This window comes from Morus notabilis, unplaced genomic scaffold (assembly GCF_000414095.1).
Source record: "Morus notabilis unplaced genomic scaffold, ASM41409v2 Scaffold156, whole genome shotgun sequence".
Taxonomy (NCBI): Eukaryota; Viridiplantae; Streptophyta; class Magnoliopsida; order Rosales; family Moraceae; genus Morus; species Morus notabilis.
Genome location: NW_010361538.1, coordinates 50,572 through 58,504, shown reverse-complemented (window position 1 = coordinate 58,504; position 7,933 = coordinate 50,572). Strand labels below are relative to the sequence as shown.

The following is a 7,933-nucleotide window of genomic DNA, read 5'->3' as shown; positions in this document are numbered from 1 at the left end:
TTTTTTTCGTTTTCTGATTTCCACAAAAAGACAAAAACGTTTTTGGTTTTGTTTTTTAAAAAAAATTGCACCAAACACGTTTTTAACACCCGTTTTCATTTTTTTGCTTTGAAAACCGTGAAAAACGAAAACGAAAATGCAAACAAACAGACCCTTTTTTTTCGTTTTCTGGTTTCCACAAAAAGACAAAAACGTTTTTGGTTTTGTTTTTTAAAAAAAATTGCACCAAACACGTTTTTAACACCCGTTTTCATTTTTTTGCTTTGAAAACCGTGAAAAACGAAAATGAAAACGCAAACAAACAGGCCCAATAACACGTTGTTTGTCCTAAAACATGAAGTGCATTTTCATTTTAGGCTTATAAGTTCTACGTAGAAAATATTGTTTGTTTAGATTTTAATCGTTTATTTGGTTTTTCGTTTACCTAGATGATGTCGTATTTTGTAATTGTGGTTTCTGAGTTGTTGCTGTACTTCCAGAATTATGATTAAAAGCGAGAAAAATGGCATAAAATGACAATTTAAGTGAAAAAAAAAAGATGTTCCTGTTGGGATAATTGGAGAGCATTTTTTCCTTTAAGTATGGGATACTTACACTATGTTTGGTATGAATGAAAAGTGGAAGGAAAGAAAATGTTGTAGGAATTTTAGGATGAAAATTAGTAAATTAACTTGTTTGGCAGAAAGGAAATTGGGAAGGAAAAGAAAATTGAAAGGAAATTATAATTGGTGGGTCCCACCATTTTTAATCCCTCTAAAAGTGGGAGGATTTTAAGAAGAAAAATGTGGATAACTACTTAAATTACTAAATTGTCCTCATTTTGGCTCCAAAATTGGTGCTTTTTTTTTTTTTTTTTAGAAAGAAGAGATAAATGGGCAATGGGCTTTCTCTCCACTTAGCACACCAGGACACTTTGATGCAGTCCAACGCGTGCGGGAGAAGGAGTTTGGCCAAAGTATTTGGGAAATGTTTGAAAGTATTTGGGAAATGGAGAAACAGGTTTCACATTGTTCTTACGGCATTTTTTTAGATACAAGATATGAGTGTATTGGATTATAATTTTCCTGCATTTATGCTATTTAAGATTGGATAAGAAGTAAACTTTTTTAAATTATTTATTATTTATTTGTAATGTAATTTAATTTATTATTTTAATTATTAGTATTTTTATTTGAGATTCAATTATTACTTATTTAATATATTATTATTTAAAATATTATTTCATGTTTTTAAAAATTAAACCGTCAAACGCAGTTTCAGTTTTTTAAAACTGAAAATAATCTCAGAATAAAACTACCAAATGCATTTTCAGAAATGATTCCAAAATAGAAATGAAAACGTTTTTATTTTCATTTTCATACAGAAAACAAAATCATTTTAGAATGAATTTCAAACGCCACCTATGTTTTTGCACCTTTATATATGTATGTGTGTGTATATATATACATAATATAGATAGAATATATGTTTAAGTTACATGAATTTTTTGAGTTAATTTGATGTTGAATACTGTATTATTTATACTTTTATTAGAAAAGAATATTAATAAAAAAATATTTAGGTAAAAAAGTAATTACACCAATAAGAATTTTTCCATCCCTTTAGTTTCACTTCCAATACCAAACAAGAGAATGTAGAATCATTTTCTTTCTTTCCTATCATACCAAACAAGTCAAGAAAAAATCAAAATCTTTTCTATCCTTCTAATTTTCTATGCATTATAGTTTTCCTTTCTCTCCCATTTTCTTTCCTTCTTACCAAACAGAACATTAATTTAATAATATCTGAACACGGAAATAATGATGTAATTTTCCCTAACTTGAAATCTAACGAGACAGGAGAGTAGGGATTAGGGAAATTGTGGAAACGACAAAAGACGTATAAACCAACATCATATTTTTGAAACGATAACAAGCTGAAAAGGCCAAAATATAGAAGCGACAGAAAAAACTAAACAGAACCACAAAGAAAAATGAAGGAGCTAACAACTTTCGAAAGTAACGATAGAAATAGAAATAGAAGTTACCTAAAAAAAAAGTAAGGATAACAAGAGAGGAAAAAGTAGGACAATTTGTTCAAACGACAATAACCATAGAAACGACAACAATCAACAAAGGACAAGAACCTATGAGAGGAAAGTAACCATTTCACTCAACTAGAAACAACTACCACCTGACAAACGACGATAACAGAAAAAGAACCAGAACATAAAAAAGCCATAATACATAGAAGCATATCCAAAGAGGAGAAAACATAATAAAAACATCCATAAAGAGCAGATGCAAGCGTCTTCTTTGAGAGAGTTGTAGGAGGGGAAAAGGAAAAAAAAAAAGGTCTTCAACGTCTGATTCGTTTTAGAAAAATTTCAAGCACCTGAAATTAAAATACATTCGCAAAAATACAAAAATATTGGCTGTGTTTGGAGTAGTTTATGTTTTCGTTTTTCACATTTTTCGAGAAAGAAAAAATGAAAATGAGAGAAAAACAGCGTTTGACAATAAAAAATGAAAATGAAAACGATTTTTTAATTTAGTGTAAAATGAGAGAGAAGTGAAAAACGACTTTTAATCTTTTTTTATTTTTTGTTTCCGTTTTCTCCTTTTTCTTCTCTCTCGGCATCAACATCCATATAAGCATTGCTAATATGCTGTAACTCCCTGGTCACATCTCCCCTGTTGATTCTATCATTTGGTGACTCTTTTGAACACGCAAGTCCAATCTCCAGGACCGAAATCAAGCACTTCTGCAGAGGAGCGCTGATCTGGTTTCGGTTTCTGAAGTTGATGTTTTCCTCTTCTATGTCAATCTCAATGCCTCCATTGTTCCCATAGTTTCTTCGATCTTCGCTTTTCTTCTACTTCTCGATTGAGGAGAGAAGAATCCACAACTTGCACGAGTCTTTCGGGCAATGCCATCTTAAAGAAGTTATGGAGATTGAAATCATCTTTGAACATTTCATCTGCGGGTCTTCTTCCTGTGAACATCTCTAACACAAGGATCCCATGGCTATAGACGTCTCCCTCTTTTGATGGCTCACCGCCGATTGCGTACTTTGCAAGCAACACATAACAATAACGAATTTGTAAATCTTTTTGTATAATACAACAACGATGTATTAGTTCAAATATTTAAAGAAAACACTAGTTTTAATTACTCTGCAAGCAACACATAGCAATATGGCTTTTGTAATTTTTTTTTTGTTTGAAATAATATATTTATGTATTAGTTCAGACCTTGAAAGATATACAGGACTCATTTTGATCTTTAATTTTTTCTTGTGTGTGTAACTCTCACAACAGATTTTTCTAGTAATTATAGTAATTAATACTAATAGTCATAATAATGCATTTCACAATTATATTACTTGTGTTCAGTACACGTACGCTTAGAAAAAAAAAAATCTACAGAAGTGCTATTTACTAAATATGTTTTTTATAAGTGCTATAAAAAATAATCCTTTCCAAATTCTTACATTTTAAGTTGTTGAATGTGAAAAAGGATGAAGTATATGCAATCAACTATTATAAAAGAGAAGAAGTTAAATACTAAGATTCCATTAACTTTTTTATACTTCCAAGAAATTAACAATTACATAATTGTTACCTGGCTCAGTGTATCCAATGGTTCCCTTCATTCCAATTGTGCTACTTCGATTTTCTCGGATAAACCGGTGGTGTCTGAAATCAACCTTGCCAAACCGAAATCACTAACATGACCAATCATTTCACTAGCAAGGAGGACATTGCTAGAATTCAAGTCGCAGTGAATGATTGGCTGTTCACAATGGTCATGAAGATAGTATATTAATTCAGAGGCCACATCTATAGCAATATTTAATCTCAGAATTAGGTTCAAACCCCCGGACTGGTTATGGCCATCTTCCATTGAATGCAGCCACATGTCTAGGTTTCCATTAGACATATACTCGAATATTAAAGCCTTGAATTCATTGCCAAAAAAAGAATTTTGTGGCATTTTCAGATTTTAGGCTAGATTAGTTATTATGATCTTGTTTAGATCATGTTTAGATCATTTTAGATCATTTTAAATCTTGCACTCATTGCCCTTGTAATCCACGCTCAAGCAACACGTCAAGATCTTAACAAGATCATTTCGATGCCGAATATATCTCAATGTATGGCATTCAGCAATGAAGCATTTGAAAGCTCCTTTCTGGTGAAGGTTGAGGACCTTCACAGCAACTACACTTTCTTCTTCCTCAAGAATTCCTTTATATACAGAGCCAAAGCTACCCGTTCCAAGCAACATGCTTGGAGAGAATCCATTGGTTGCATGATAAAGGCTTTTGTATGAAACCGTGGAGAGAAAGCTTATTTCTAATGGCGCGGAGGTCGATTTCCTTATTGATTTCCTTCTCGAATAAAAGACAAGCAAAGCTGAAAACAGAAGGAAAATCACAACCATTGAAACTATTATGACTATCAGTTTGACACCTCGGGTCTTTCCTTGATCAGATGCCTTGATTGGACACGGAGGAAGCTGCAATTTCGGCACACCACCACAAAGCTTACTATTTCCAACGAACGATATGACACTTGTGTTCTTGAAGATGCCTTTCTTTGGTACTTCTCCCTCTAGATCGTTGAAAGAAAGATTCAAATATATCAACAAAGGAATTTGTTTGGTCAAGTTATTTCGCGAAATATCCAAGCTAGTACTGAAGACCTCTTAGAGAAGCCAACGTAAAAGGCAAGACACCTCGGAAGGAATTTCCTCCTAGGTAAAGGAATTCAAGAGTTTGACAATCTCCAATGGTTTCTGGAATTTCATTAGTCAGATCATTTTCTGAAAAATCAAGCATATTGACATTCTTTAGCTTCCCCACTTCCGTAGTAAGGTTGCCATTAAATGAGTTCCAAGAAAAGTTTAGTTGGATGGATGAGACAAGACTTGGCGACGTTTGGTTCATGGATTCAGAATTATGATTCAGAACCAATCTCAATTTACGTGTGTTTTTTGTTAGAAAAAACACTGTAGCGAGTCACGAACCATGATCCGAATCATAGCACGAATTCTTACTCCAAACGCAGAACTCCTTTGGGTATAGCTCCAGCTAGGTTATTGTTTGAAATATCATGGTTGTAAGGTCCGTTTTTATCCTGGTGTCACAAGTGGTGTTGCAACACTTTACTGTAACACTTTTTGTGACAAAAAATCTAAAATTAAACCAGCAAAATAGTAAAACAGGAAACTTATGCAGAAACGTAAAGGACGCCAAAAAAAATAATATCGCAGTTCGGTGCGCACACCTACTCTGCGGGGCCACGCCCAGACAATGATCAATCCACTAAGTTCAAAAGATTACAAAGGACCAAACGGTCTTACACACTCAACGACTCCCTCCTTGATGTTGTCGCCGTTGCCTAGAATCTCCTTAGAAAGGTTGATCAGCGAACACCACTCGACCTGACGGTTTCCTCCCGAAACCAAAGAAATCTTCTCCCGAAGAACCAACTCGAAAGCGTTCTAACAATTCGTCGCAACACATCAAGCGACACTTAACATTACAATCTTATTATGATATGGACAAATGCAACGTTTCTGTTTTCAGCCCTGTGTGTTCATTACACATTCTGCCCTCATCATCACAAACCCTCATACCACTTTTTTTTTCGTCCAACAATCAGCAACACTCTCCCACCGACAATAAGCACACCCAAAAGGTAATATCTCCTCCATTAACACCACAAATCAGGTCACCAACTCTAATGACAGTAAGAAGACAATCATTCCCAATATTTTCCACAATTCTTTCCTTAGAAGAGCCAGCCATAATGCTCCAGAAAGTCCACTCTTGATTTGCAGCCAATAAACATGACAACCAAACTTTTTTTAAAAGGACTACCAATTTACAATGCCAACCAATCTTACAACTAATTTGTCAAAAATAAGCCAACACAAAAAATGCACTAACAAAAGTATTGTAGATTTTGGAGTTCTGTAAAGTTTGGAGGAAGAGTTCCTTCCAATTAGTTATTTCCCAGATAAAGCTCTATTGAAGTATCATCACCAGCCATAAACTTATTAGCCCAAATATATAATAAGCTCATATATAGAAGTTGTGTACGTGTGTGGTCTTGGTTTATATATGATTATATAATTATTATGTGATGGTAATTAAAGTAGGCTTGAATAATATGCAGACATCATTAGCCTATCTCTAGTATAAATAGGTGTCCATCTCTTGGCTATGTACGGAAAAAACTTGGAAGAGAAATAGAGTGAAGTAGTCTTGTAGTGTCCTAGTTCTTCTTTATTTGTGAGTGTGTCCAATTTTGAGTTTGTAATAGTCTTGTATTTGTGGTCATGTTGTAACAATTATTATTGTTATTATAATAATAATAACAGTTTAATTAGTGTGCGCAATAGTGTTGTGTTCAACAATCTGGTATCAGAGTGGGTTGTGAGTGGGGTTGTAGGATCTCTTGAAACTTTGAGTATGCTCTGTGGTTGCAGTTTTGACTGATCTTCCACATCAGTAGGCTTAAAAATAGGGAAAAAAAATTGTTTGTTTATATTTCAGTCGTTTATTTTGTTTTTTGCTAACCTTGATGATGTTGTATTTTGTAATTGTCGTTTTATTTCTCGTTTAAATCGCAAACATTCAAAATCGTCATTAACATAAAGTAGTCGTTAGGCTTAAGAAAGAGTAACCAAAAGGGAGTGAAAAAGTGCGTTCCAAGTTTGGGATTTAGCTCGTGGAGATGATCTTATCAGAGAGGCGCGAATCCATTGATCAAACTTGGTCGTCCGGGCTAGCTTAGTAGCAAGCTCTATCTTGAAAGAGGTACCACAGCAGACTTCTGGTGAGTACTGGGTAATCTCAAACTAGGATTCAAGGGATCGACCCGGCCTTGCATCGCCCTATCTTTGTCTTCCAAATATGCCTGAGAACGGTAAGTCCGAAAATGCCGATAGAAAGGACCCAAGGCATTCATCAGCACGGCATACATGTCATGAAAATGGTGGCCCATTGAGCTCTTCGTTTAGTATTCACTTCTATCTCGGCCGGATAAGTCAAAATAACACCTAGTTCTGCCTGCGCCCTTTAGCTAATACCTATCCTTCGTTTGTACTCAACTCAACTCAGCCCATTCCATCGTCGTTCTTTCCTCCAATCTTGAGAATCCAATAGTATATGGGGCTACTAGCTAGCTCCTCGATATGTTAAAAATGATGATGATCATTTTCAATCATTTTAAAAATCAGTATCAGAATTATGTTAAAAATGAGAAGAAAAAGAAAAATATGGCATTTTAAGTAAAAAAAGAAAAAGATGTTCATGTTGGGATACTTGGAGAGCTTTTTTTTTTTTTTTTTTAAGTACGGGATACTTACTTAGGCCTCGTTCATTTCATCGATCCGAGTTTAAAATTTGAGTTTTGTTACAGTAAAAAGCTCTCTGAAACAGCCTTATCTACCTTTTTTGCTACTGTAAAAAGCTCTCATATAAAGTCACATATCAACTTAAATAAAAAACTAAAATCAGCGAACTAAACGTGCCCTTAATAATATTTGAATACCGAGACACTGATATAATTTAGTGAAAATATGAAAACGACAAAAGACATGTCAAACGACATTATATTTTTAAAATAATAACTAGAAAAAGGCCATAATATAGAAACATAGTAAAAACTAAAAAGAACAACAAAACAAAAAAGGAGATAATATAACTATCGAAAGTAACATAGGAAATAAAAACAAAAATAACCTAAAAAACGAAAGTAACAAGAGAAAGGACAACTAAGTTTCAAAAGGATTACATTTTTTTAAACGACAACAGCCATAGAAACGACAACAATCAAACACGACAGGAACCTATGAAAGGAAAATAACATTTCAATCAACTGAAAAAAAAAAAAACACGAAAAAGATTAGAGACAACTGCCACCTGAGAAACGACAATAAC

The 7,933-nt window shown here is 33.9% G+C and overlaps 1 pseudogene; it reads right to left on the bottom strand.

Annotated features, from left to right (window-relative positions):
• Positions 1-2,151: 2,151 nt before the first annotated feature.
• On the bottom strand, positions 2,152-6,995 carry LOC21406271 (annotated as a pseudogene).
• Positions 6,996-7,933: the final 938 nt, after the last annotated feature.